Raw genomic sequence first — 12,448 nt, forward strand, 5'->3', positions numbered from 1 at the left:
TTCACTGTTGATCAAGCCCAGGAAGAATGTGGGGAATGCAGATAACATTTCACAGTCAACGACGGTCTCCGTGTTACAGTATCCTCATATTATAAGAGCACAGCTTAGTAAGGCATTTTTAAGGAGAAAAGACCAGTCAATGGCTAAGTCAAATAGAAACAGTAGAACTCACTCCTATCGCATAAGCCGTACTTGAATAAAGCAAGTTCGGAGACGGCTTACTTTTCATAGCTGCTTTAATCATTTGATCAATGAAGAGCTGACCAGAGTCAACAACTGGGGGGCTGACTACAATGTCTACCAATAGATTACAATATCCTTCTATGTTTCACAAACACATGTGGAGGCATTAAACCTTGTTTTACATCAGCATGAGGTGTTTGAGTTAAGCCGCACAGTATTACAGATCACAGTGTCATTTCTATCATAGGAAAATCATTTATAGAATTAACTAATCCTTTCGGACTACTGTAATAAAGGTAAAGGTTTATAATAGAAATGTAAATCGAGTTGAAACTTTACAATTGCAAAAGGATGGCTGTCCAACAGCCATTGAATGTGAATAGGAAGGTCCACTCCATTATGTCAATATGGAGATTATCCATTTCAGTTAAAATAGTTGATGTTCCCAACTGAATAAACATTATCTGATGTGTGGACCTTCTTTGCGGTACCATTTGAAAGTAAGAATTTCAATTGTACTAACATTTTATTACCTGCATTAGCCAAAATATGGCATTATTCTAATACCTATCATCCTCTTTAGTAATGATGACATCTCACTGTAGAATGGGGCACTGCAAAATACAAAGTGATTGAAATAATATGCAGTGACCACTCTGTAGAACAGGACTTTTGAATAACTCCATACTGGCAATGAAATGTCCACAAGCCCTATTGATCATCACAGGCCTATTGATTTCCAGCAACAATCCCTTCAGAGCTGCTTTAAAAAGCAAAGCAAATTATGTAAACTTCTTTCAACCTGAAAGCAACATATTTCAACCCAGGGGTCATTTCAGACCCAACTTTGGATATATTCACCCAAGGCCTGTTGTGGGGGCTGAAACACCAGCACACCCTTACCAGGGTGTCTCACAGCTGGTTGTGACTGGGAGGATATCATTTGCGATCCATATTGGCCAAATATCGCCCTGGGCTAATGGGAGAGAGACAGCCAAGGCATTCCTTTTCTCATCACACTCTAGTCCTTCGGGAAAGACAGACACCTGCAAGCTGATTGTGGTCATTTGCCAGAGTAGCGTTCTCCGCATTGGTCCCAGCTAACTTCCTGGTTGAACTAGCAGTGTGGAAAGAAGAAGGCCTTTGGCGGAGTATGTCTTGGAGGAAATCACATTTACATCTCTGACTTTCCCGAACTCCATTTGGTAGTTGTTGCGATAAGACTAAGTGGAAATTACATTTTGGGCGTCAGGAGAAAACGTTATAAATACATGATACAATAAAAGTAATGGTACAATACTCCAAAAAACAAGATATCTAAGCCATTAATTGTCATGGCTGCTACTTTGAAAAATACAATCCAAAATCAACTACTGTTAATCAATGATTAAATCTTAAAAGTCTGTTGAAGTTGCAACAAACCCCAATTCATTATCCAAAGGAAAGATTCTGACAAAATCAATGACAAATCAAAACTACAAGTTAGCTTTTCTATGAAACAAAGCCTACCCAGTGTCCTTCACCCAGATACAATCCCTCATGCTGAATTAAAGTGATTCTATGAGTTAGCATATGGGAATAATGATTAAACTGTATATAAACCGATAAGATACAAGACACAGTGTGCCCTACCACCTCATGGCATAGGGCTTTGACACATGCAAATGCTAAATGCATCACAATTGCGCCATTGTATCAAATGGATGATTGATGTCTTAGATATTTCAAAACAGACAGTCATTTAATTGGAAACTTAGTATTAAAAGGTAAATCGTCCTCATTTTTTTAACCATCCAATTTCGTTAAGGGGATGAGAGCAATCCCTTTGGAATGCTTATCAATAAAGCGGGGTCAAAGCCAAATCCTCAATTTAAATTAAAGAAACTTGAAATAATAATATAGCTACAATACAAACCTGCACAGAGCAAACAAACCCGCACACCAGAGCAGGTGATATGGTGCCAAATCCATTTAGAAATAAAGTGACTCAGGTTGCAATAACAACAAATTGAACAATTAATGAATTATTTCCTTTCAGACTTCTCTTATTTATCTAGAATATGAAACTCAATATAATAGGAAAAATATCAATATCAAGAAAAGTGGTCAGTACGATTGGTGTCAATAGGTTTTTGTTTATTATCCCAGCTCTAACACACACTGCATGAACACACACACACACAGATCACACACAGCAAACACACCCAGGGGTTAGGATGCAGTGACTGGGATGAGTTACACAGTTACGTCAACTTTGTGTTCGGATTTGATATCGTCCAGCAAATTTGCAAAGATCATCCAGATTTTTTGCGAGCATATCACAGTGGATACTGCTACACACTTACAGGCTGCATGAATTTCAGATAACGAAATGACGTAATTATATTTAAAAATATTACACTTCACTTCCAGTGCATAATGGATGATATTGGCCTGACTGTTGCAGGGTAAGAAAAGTTGGGATGTTCATTATGCCTTCTAATCATCTAGGATATGAGACCCTCCCTCACCACTACCAGCAGCTGATTGAATAAGGAGGCATTTGAAACAAAAAGAGAAGAGACCTGCAAATGTGTGGAGCCAATATGGAAGCAGAAATATGACAGACATTAATACATACGATTGATGATATGCAAAACTGTGGCCTATAGTGTTGTATTAGATGAGCTCCCTTATTTCACAGAGAACAAGAGAGACATTGCCACACTGTGGAGCTGATCTAGAGGCTTCAATTTAGACAATACTAGATAATTTATAAGAACAGGAAAATGTTGAAGCTAAAATATGCATCATCGTGTCTTCATTTCTCAAAAGACAGACACAGCTGTGGCACCTGGCTTTATGAAGCTTTCCGTCATATATACAGTTTACAAGACTAATCTGCATGATTCTGTCTTAGGGCTTTAGTTCGGAGAAGGATGTGAGAAACTCTGCCAATGATGTGTTGAAGCAGCATGTGTCTGGCGTTGGACGATGTAATCACTGGACTGTTCCCCACTGAAGAATCTTTTGCATCGCAGAGCCCAAGATAGTATTAATTTGTTTCAATTAATGTTTAAAGTCTAACATGAATGTCAATGTCTACTCTCAGTTCTACTTCCGGTTAGGAGAGGCATGTTGCCAAAATGCAAGCCTGTATTGCTGAACACAACATAGAATCCATGTTTGGTTTTAATTTGGACATGGGGTGGTAGCGTCAAACAATTGATGGAATTATTTCTCAGCAATGCTCGACAATGCAAACAATGATTCTAACAGAAAAGCTAGGGATTTATCTTTGGCTTGGTAAAACTGTCAGTGTAATACCGTTATAGTGTTCTGTCAAATGAACTGCACTAGCACCCTGAGTATCAATAGGCCCTACCTCCTTTTACATTTTAGACAGATTTAGCAGATCATCTTAGGATGATGGGCAGGTGGGGAGACCGTTACTTCAGATACCTTTCCAAGGCATGTGGTCTAAGAATTTCTCAGAAGATATGCAGAGACTTCCCTGACCAGACATTATCCTGGAACCATCAGGGTTCCAGGATAGAGATTTGACTTGGCTGAGCGAAGGGATGGCACATTCTAAATTAAAACATGTTGAACCAAGTGCTTGTGTTGGGATCTACTGAAGGGTTTGACTAAGGAGCTTCAACTGGAAGCTACAAAAGACACCAACAATCAAAATTGCTTTAATCAGTCATGATAGTAAAGATTATGAAAAAAAAAACATTATTTGAAAAGATGGATACGTTTGGAAGGAAAAACAATATATGGTGTCAACAGCAAACTAGCACAAAAATAATATCACATTATGTAATTGCATAGATATTTCCTAGTGTGCAGAGGAGCGGAAGGCAATGAGGGTTGAACACAGCCAGCTGTGCGATCTGAATAAGTTGAAGGGGTTTGATGGCACAATCAGGGAGCCCAGTCCATAGAAAGTTGCAAAAGTCCAGACCAATGAGCAAAATTGTATGTTGGTATTTAAAAATGCTCACAGCTCCCAATTCTGTGATTTCTAATTCCTCATTGCAAAAACTCCACAGCAGGTTTGGGAAAGTTGAAAATCAAGACGTGCCCTCTGAAAATTTTGGAAACCACTGGTCTAGGGAGGAGATGACAAGTGGCTGGTTTAGGACCTGTGTCTACTTGGGGAAAGGCCATACTCTACAGAAATTGTAGAGCATGAATCGGCAAGAGCGAGTCAGTCCTTTGGTGTTTGAAGAGAACAACTGGGTGTTGTCCAAAGTTCTTTGCACTTTAGAAGAGGCACCATGGAGTTGTCAAGCATGATGGAGAGGTCTTGGATAAGGCTGGCATGGAGATGTCTTGAAGAAAGATGTCATTTCGAGTTCTTGGAGAAGGCTAGCATGGAGAGGTCTTGACCCAACAAGTAGACTCGACTTCACTTTGAGCAAAACAGACATAAAAAAATGCAGACTTTTGCTCTGCTTAGGTCATTTCAAAATACAGGTCCCGCTAAAGTTATTATTTTTTTGTGAACATACAGTGCATAGGCAGGACGTCATTCTGACAAAAGGTAAAAAATGGCTTAAGGTGGGCAAGCATTCAGAGATGCTGCCACCAGAACACACCTGTGCAAGCCAGGTTTGAATCTGGCCCATTTTAATCTAGCACATCCTTTCCCCTCACCTACTACCTTTCCTCAGAGCTATACCAAATAGAAATTTGAAAGCCAAAAAAATTATAAAGGATAGGACTGTCCCATTGGAAATGTCACTGACATGACAAAAGCCGACAAGAAGTGGGTTTACAACAGACACGTGTTCAGAAAAGCTGTTTAACACATTGTTGAATAAAATGACATAAGTTTAAATTCGATTTCATTTAACTTTCAGCCTCCCGCAGACTGTTCACGTTGATTTGAAATGTAGCTGTAAGCAACGCTGTAGTAAATATAGTAGATAAGCAGCAAGCAAGGCTGCTGGTTTGAAAATGGCTCAATAAGTAGGATATTGTAACTGTTCAGCATTTCCATGAAACTGATAGATAGATATAGTAAAGAAATACACTTATTGTTATTTAATTATTCGGGTTCTTACACATCTTGTGACATGAATGATAATGTATGAAAAGCTACTGCAAGAAAATGCAGAAAACGTGGTTTCCAAAGGGCCTGGCTTCCAAAGTCTTTCAGACGGGAGAATGGCACTACCACCAGAGGAACGTAGGATAGAACAACTCCAAGTTGCAAATCACAACTGAATTCGCTCTGACTGGACCAGGGGATGTTGTGAATGTAAGGTCACAGATGTGGCAGCTACTGTGTTGACCATTGGCATTAGGGGATGTCTCCCCCACACACAGGCTCTCATCATGTTCCTGTTTTTCATTAAGCCTACGAGGCGCGTGCGAAGCACTTCAAGTTGATTTAAATTTCTGCTCCATTGATTAACAGTCCTTCATTAAAAACAGGCAGCCCTCATCATGGCTCTCTGATTCAGCGGCACAATCAATACAAAAACAAAATCATTATGAAAAAAAGAAAAGGGGGCACTCATGTTGTTGCATTCATAAGCATGTGAAAATGGGAATTTAGCAGTTGTGAAGTTGTACCATATTGGAAGCATTGACTATGTTTGAGCAGTAAACCTAATGAGATGCACCTACGACAGTAAAAAACACTGCAGTGGTTTTCCAACAATAAGGCTTATGGTTTATGGTTAAAGTACTGTAGCAAGTTGCCTATTAGCCAATCACTGTTTCAGTCAAAGCATTTAAATGTATCCAACTGGTCTTTACGACTTTCCAACTGGTAAATATACAGTGTTAACAAACGGAACCTTAGAATTGCACTCCCATTGGATTGGATCAAACTTTAACGTCCTAATGGTTAGAAATGGTGCTTCCCACAATGGAGCTGATGGCTGTAGTTGGTGAGAAGCAACTGCAAAAAGACTAAAGTGACTTCATAAAAAACTGCAAGAGCTTTGATTAAATGTGTTCCTGCAGTCAACATGTCAAGTATAGCAATGTTCATCCTTCTACAATTGCTGTTATGAAAGCATGTCCCTTTATAGGTGATGTCAGAGGTCAGTATATGGAGAAGTAAAAGCTCACGGTCAGAGCTGGGATGATAAACCCAAAATAAGACATTTTGCTAATGTCTTTCATTAAGTACATACTATAGAAATGTTTGAAATCAAATTTGTTAACATTTTTGATTTTTAATGGGACAGTTGATGTCTACAACAATTCACCTAGTAGCAGTAGATTCAAAGGTTATAAATATATATATATATGAAAAAACAACTAGAGCTTATAAACGTATCATTCATATCATTGTTACATATTGTCTTTCCAACTAGTAATTACAAGTAGTCAGATGGGCGGTGAAGTAGATTCTTCTTATTTATATGTGGTAAATTCCTAATTTATAATTTACTACGAATGTATCAACTGTAGGTAAGGTGTGAAACATAGACTATAGTTGGGTTATTCCCTTTGACAGGTAGCCTGCTGGTTTACAGTATTGGACCAGAGACCAAAAGGGTGCTGGATCAAATACCTGAGACAACAAGGTAAAAAAAGGATTTGTTATGCCCTTGAGCAAGGCTAATTGCTCCAGGGTTGCTGAAAATAAGGGCTGATTCCCTGGCTGTTTACCTGCTCCTTGAGGGTGCATATGAGAGAGCTGGATATTCAAAGACACACTTTACAATTATGAGTATATAATACACTACTACATAAGTGAAATAAAAAATAAAAGCATCTTATTACATTAAAAGTTGCATTGGGTTTAGGCTCCTATTTTAGAGTACATATATAGGCTATTACAATAATAGCAGTCAGCATCAATAATGAAACACAAACTTGTAAAAAGTTCAAACAATGTGTCCCATCAACAGACAAAATGTGTCCCATCAACAGACAAAATAAGTATGCCTATTGTGACCATATTTAAATCAAAATATTATAATCAACGGATCAAGTAATTGTTAATTAATTACGTGACAGTAAGCAGTGACTTCCAAATAGCTAAAAGTCTAAAGGAAAGTGGCCCAATAACAGTGGACAAGTAAAGTAAGGTTACGAATACTCTACCTTACAAAGACAGCTCATATCAAATCCCTCTGGTACAACTGCGTAGGAGTGGTGTCTTCAGGTTGTAGTAGCGGCTCTACCTCTGTGATTGTGAGTGTGCTGTTTTTACGACAGTAGAACACACAATTATCAACTCCTCCTCCAGACTTCTCCCTCTCACTCCATCACCTGCGGCGACACCAAAAAGCCGTAGCTGCAGACCAAGGTGCCTATGCTGTTTGAAGCCATTACTGACCTTTCCTGCTACGGTTACCGCGAAAAAGTCAGGCATAACTTGGATAACTGCCAGTGAATATTCGCCCCCCCCCCCCCCTTCGGAGTCTTTAACAGCAACGTGTGCCTGGATTAGTGTAAATCTTAACACAAAAAAAACTAGCTGTGGCAGTTGACAAGAGGTGCAAATCTCGAATACCATGATACGAGTAGTTCTGGAGAAGTCGTTTGGATTCCGCTGTTGATGAATAAATAACAAGACCATCGTGGAGACTGTGGCCGAGAGATCAGAGTGTCGCAACGGTATCACGTAGCTGCTAACATTGTGACAGATCCTTTGGAAGTTTGAGACGGTGTGGGGGCCAGATGTGTATATGCAAATTATCAGCAACTTGTTATTTCCCAATGACCTGATTTCTGTTATTTTCTGAAAACATAATTAATTAGGCCTAGCCTTGGAAATCAATAGTATGCAACTGCGTTGGTGTCAGCAATAAATTAACTATCACAGAATAGTGATGTGCAATGTTTAAATGCTTGTTATGAAATCCATTATTTAATATACGTTGTGTAAGCAATTATGTAACATTGAAACAAATATTGTTATCAGTTGGCTTTTACTAAATAGCTTTCGTTAAAACAAAAGCGTGAGTTGATCATGAAAAACTTCCATTCGGCGCTGGCCCTAAACTACGAAAACCTGTTATTCCTGAATAGGTTACACCTGCCCTGAAGGCTTGTAGGTTTGTGGAACCAGACACGCTAATTCCATCATCTCCGCTAGAGGGAGCGCTATTTCACCAGACCACCGCCGAGAAGGGCAGACAGCATATTACGATTGATGAACCGAACCAATGACACCAACCACCCAGAAAGAACATGCACGATGCTTCTACAACACAAAAAATATAGATCAGTTAAAATGTAGTGTCAAAATTAAGAAGAAGTACATTTAATCATCGTGAAGAATTACATTCAAAGTTAAAGATAACAGATTGGGATCCATGTTGATCTGCAAAAATGAAGTAATTTGGAAGAAAATAACATCAGGTTAAGTTACATGACAAATAAAAATAAAAGTCCCATTCGAAAAAAAAGTATATATTTGAATGCAATTATGTGCATTTGAAGCTGTACTCCAAGGTGCACAAGGGGTTTTAGAAGATCATTTGATCTCTGAGTTTCATGGTGAAATATAAATTAAAAGATTACCCCTCAAAAGAAAAATCTATAAATGCAATTTGTTAAAGGCACAGATCCCATCAGGTTGGAGAAATGACAACAGTGGCCCTGTTTAGTTCCCAATGAAAAGACCCTTCCTCAGACGCTTACATTTCAAGGTGATTATTGCCTCAGCTTTCAGCAACTCACTCACTTAGTAAGCAGGTCAATGAAAGCAGTGTGTTTCCAACCATGCATGGACTTGTTATCCGTCCCTTGGTGGCATGACTGGGTACACAGATTTTTTGCTCAAACTACCGTACGCTCGTGCTTTTCAGGGAAGACTTATGTTGTCTTATTCAGTAAATATATTTCTCACGTTCTATAGAGCTGTGACATGGACACTGTAAGGTATGCTCGGCAGATGGCTACTTTCCTGTAGCTCTACTCTAACCCAATCATGATGATGTCGTAAACCCAGTAAAGTCACTTCCGTAGCAAATAGGCAGAGAGAGGAGCCAAGCAAAATCCACCATCCAACAGAGCTACCATCAAACAGCCTAGGTATTCATCTCAAACCCCTTCTCAGGAATGTTGCATAATTCAAAGACAAACATTTTTCTTTCCATGTTTCAAACTAAATCAGAGAGCAGCTTCTCTCCCTCCACCTGCTGTCAACTCGGCTGTAAACCCCCCACCCCCTAAATTTCATTTGGAAGACGTCTCTCTCTCCCTCTCTCCCCCTCTGCCCCTCTCTCTGAATTCAATGCGCCTCACCCCATAGATTTACTTGCTTAACAAATATGGACAGGAGAGCTAAGTGGTTTTTGAAATCTTTGAATGGACTTTGGAGTGGCTGTGCTGTGCTGAGCCGGGCTGTGTTGGGGGACAGCGGGGCTGTTTCATCTGTTCCCTCAAACTCCCTGGCTTCGGGGACGGCAGTGCTGGGTGGAGAGGCAGTCTGGAAATGAGATAAGGATGTCTGATTCATAGGATCTGACAGGAAATCTATACTCTGCAATGTTTATAATCCAGCCATTACTACACGGCCAAATGAAAGAACAATAATCCAATAATTTACTCCATATTTACCTGAGGCAGATTCTGGGCTTTAAGGGTGAAGTGCTCAGCGTGGGGCGGGGGTGGGGGGGCGGGGGGGGGCTGGGGGTTTGTAACAACGGGCTGATGGAGAGAGACAGACGCCCCTCTTCAGTCGCAGAGGCGAGGACCTGCATGCTCCCCAGTCTGTGGGGGGGCTCTGCTCTCAGGAACCCAGGGCGTTTTGAGCAGTTGCATTCAAGGTGCATCATAGAGTGAAAACTAGAAAATGTAATAGTGTTGGCTTCCCTTAAGTATCCTCTGCTGTTTTTGTTAGTATTGGCTGTATTTTCCAGATTATGTCAGATGTTCTGTACAGTCTTCTCCGTCATGAACTAGATATCTTCATATAGAATGCCATGGAACACTTGTCTCTATAAGCACACATTGATCCCCAAGTTGAGAGTTATTTATCATAAAGTCTTTCATGGACAGTAGGAGCAGTTTCTGTTTGTGTGAGGGGTGGGGTGTGGTGGGGGGAGGTTAATCTTATTTGGGAAAGTGAAGGGGGCCTGGCCTTATCTGTCAATAAAGAGTAATTAGATTTTGTGGCCGATAACGTCGATTGGTTTCTAATCTAGCTGTCGCCCTGGACGTGTGTAATTAAAATCTTGATTGATAAAGGGGCAGAAGCCCGCCCACGCCACCACTTACCTGACCCTACCCCCGGCCTGGCCCTGGCCCCGGCACGGCACACACCGAGGGAGAGATATGAAGGAAGGCCTGGGGAAAGAATGGCACTTCTTATTGATCAGACCTATCTGCCTTCCCATCAATGCCCTTTTTCTCACAACAGAGGGGCCAGTACAAAGGTTTCATTTGCACATGTCATAGCTCATGTTAAACAAAGATATTAATCTTACAAGCAAAAAAACACAGCCACTTTATAAATCTTATAATTACCCTTTTTATCATGCATGTCCATTGTGACATCTAAGACAAAATATGGAGATGTGTAGCCTTTAAAACAAGCCCATAATATATATATCTTGTATGTTTATGTGTTTGTGTGCCTGGCGGTTTGCCTGTGTGTCTTTGCATGCAAGTGTGCATGTATTCAGAAAGGTGCTTTAGCGTCAGATCAGCCATGTGAAATAAGAAGTTAAAACATAGTTGCCACTAATGAGAGGGAGGTAGCTGTGAATGTAATGCAATCAACGGAAGCAACCCCTGAGGCCAGGAAGAGGATAAAAAAAAAGGAACACACCTTCATCTAGTCCACTGACAAGCCTGTGAACCTGTGAAAAGCGTCTGGACACACACACACACACACACACACATACACACAAAACACACACAGATACACACACACACACACAGATACACACAAAACACACACAGATACACACAGAACACACACAAATACACACAAAACACACACAGATACACACGGAACACACAGAACACACACAGATACACACAGACACACACACAAATACACACAAAACACACACAGATACACACAGAACACACACAAATACACACAGAACACACACAAATACACACAAAACGCACACAGATACACACAGAACACACACAGATACACACAGAACACGCACGCATCCAGATAGACTTATGCACCTACATGTGCCCTCCTACACTTACACGCACACATTCACAAAGGCTGAACGTCTGGTGCATAACACATTAGATAAATAACAGGGCTGCCTTAAACTCAGTGGAATCCTGCAGAGAACAGCCCAGAGAGAGACGCTTCAAAAACACAGCCTCCAGACTTCACTGTCATCAGACTCCATGCAGACACACCAGTGAAGAAGAAAGGATCTGTGCTGCCTAAGTTCTGGAGGGAGAGAGAGAAAAGGGGAAAGAGAGAAAGCACATCAAGTCAAAAGGTATCCAACTCAGGAAACACTGAAGCCTGTAGATCCAGGTGTTGCATTTCTTTATGTGAGGATATGAGATGTGTGCAACAGTTCATGATTCTAACTAAAATGTTCACTGTAAATCTGAATAAGTAAGCAAAATAAAAAAAGATGGCAATCAGTTGCTTTACGATTTAAAGTTCAACATTTAAAATTAAAGTTCAGTAGTTTGCAAAATGTACAGATTTAAGGCTAGTTAAAACTAATATTTTCATGGCATACTACTTATATTATTGAGGAAACATACACAAATATTTTCAACCAAATTGGAGTTGTTTTAGCTTAAAATAATTGTAAGGTAGTACAGTAGACTAAGCCACAACTTCAATATAATTTCCCATTATGCATTGCCCTTTCAAGTTAACTCATGAGTTACCACCCATGACTCTATTTGTAAGTGGCAGAGACGTGGTTATTGAATTCCCTGGATTTGAATCCTTTGTGAGGTTATGTTATGTGAGTTCCTAGACTCATTTTTTATAAATGTTTAAATCTTAAAACATCACTTCAGTAATTACTAACATTTCAATAACTTTTATTTACACTAGTAGAAACATTTAAGTAAAAAGTGCCTTAGGGTTTACAGTACGGTTTTGTTCCTTTGGTTTCCTAAATCAGTATGGGTTAGGGAGCCTAGACTGTTGACCCCTGACCTTTCCTGTCTCACACTTCACCTGCTGACCTCAGCTTCAAGGGTTCAAAGGAGAAGAGGTAGGCTGCACACTCTCCCTCACCCTTCTTGTGACACACAGTTGTGTGTGCTCACAAACACACCAGACCATTGCACACAGACACACACAATTGCTCACAAACACACACCCAATTGCTCACAGAAACACACAATTGCTCACAAACAC

General features: G+C 40.1%; 1 protein-coding gene across 4 annotated transcripts in view; it reads right to left on the reverse strand.

The window, feature by feature from the left end:
• The window catches only part of esrrb (estrogen-related receptor beta), a 57,942-nt gene extending 50,456 nt beyond the window's left edge, over positions 1–7,486 (reverse strand). For 3 of the 4 annotated variants that reach the window (XM_010879050.5, XM_020053811.3, XM_034297216.1), the window contains exon 1: positions 7,237–7,486. The gene's annotated coding sequence lies outside the window, so the exon portion shown is untranslated. The remainder of the gene's footprint in view (positions 1–7,236) is intronic. The other variant, XM_013137469.4, reaches the window with a different exon arrangement.
• Between the last annotated feature and the right edge of the window lie 4,962 nt (positions 7,487–12,448).

This window comes from Esox lucius, chromosome 15 (genome assembly GCF_011004845.1).
Source record: "Esox lucius isolate fEsoLuc1 chromosome 15, fEsoLuc1.pri, whole genome shotgun sequence".
NCBI classification, from domain to species: Eukaryota; Metazoa; Chordata; class Actinopteri; order Esociformes; family Esocidae; genus Esox; species Esox lucius.